Here is a 1,086-nt window from a genome sequence, read left to right on the forward strand (position 1 = left end):
ACATACCATCGGTCTTAGGAGTAAACTTAGCGACAACTTGTCACACACTTCTCCATGAGTGGTGGTTTTTTTCCATCTCTTATATCAAATTGTAGGCTACATATTGAGGATTATTCATTAGGGATCCACCGGAAGCTGCATCTAAATTTATCCTTGTGGAGTAAAGGAGACCATTGTAAAGGGTATGTATAATCATCCATTTCTCAAATCCATGGGAAGGGCATAGTCTTAGAAAATCTTTATAACACTCTCATGCTTCAAACAAGGACTCTCCTTCTTCTTTACTAAAGTTGTTGATCTCATTCCTAACTTGGTCTGTTTTACTTGGAGAAAAGTACCGTGCTAGAAAGACCGCTTTCAATTGGGTCCGTGAAGTAATAGAATTGGCGGAAAAGGATTGGATCAAGCACGTGCATGATATCTTAAAGAAAGAGGGAAAATACAAAGGTGAATGAGATTTTGATCAACACCATTTGCCTTAATGATACCAATTTAAAAAAAAAATAGAAAGTTGAAGATCAGGATTTTCCGAAGGCAAACCAACAAATTGGTTTTGTTGCACCATATCGATCAAGGAAGGTTTTAGTTCAAAATCATTAGTTGCGATCAACGATTGCACAATACTACAATGTGATTCCTCTTCTATAGGAATATCATAATCCTTAAGGGGATTAGTATCAACCGGATAGACCATAGCTTGTAATCTAATATTTTGGTGTCTCTTGAGTAAGAAACGCTCGATTTCGTCAATGGGCTCAACTAAGCTATCAAAAAAATGAGTTCTACATATACATGAGTAGCGAGAACCACAACAAACAAACATAATAAAATAAGCAGAAAAGTAAGCTCTAGTCTATACGGTGATCAAACAGAAATTCAACATTAAACATAATTGGTCCTTGGCAATGGTGCCAAAAACTTGATGCAACCGCAAGTGCACAACTGTCGAGAAGTAATAAAATAGATATCGAACCATAGACACCAATGGTTTAAGTACCGAATTATTATCCTATCGGTGTATATTTAGAGAAACCAAAAGTAGAGATTTTGGTAAAAAAACTTAAAAGAAAAAACAATTAAACGAAA

At 35.5% G+C, this 1,086-nt stretch overlaps 1 non-coding gene across 1 annotated transcript; it reads left to right on the plus strand.

The window, feature by feature from the left end:
• Positions 1-206: 206 nt before the first annotated feature.
• On the plus strand, positions 207-311 carry LOC127133393 (small nucleolar RNA R71). Its single transcript, XR_007807372.1, has one exon. It is a non-coding gene; the product is annotated as a small nucleolar RNA R71 (small nucleolar RNA).
• The last annotated feature ends 775 nt before the right edge of the window (positions 312-1,086 follow it).

The sequence above is a fragment of the Lathyrus oleraceus genome, chromosome 3, assembly GCF_024323335.1.
Source record: "Lathyrus oleraceus cultivar Zhongwan6 chromosome 3, CAAS_Psat_ZW6_1.0, whole genome shotgun sequence".
In the NCBI taxonomy this organism is placed as follows: Eukaryota; Viridiplantae; Streptophyta; class Magnoliopsida; order Fabales; family Fabaceae; genus Lathyrus; species Lathyrus oleraceus.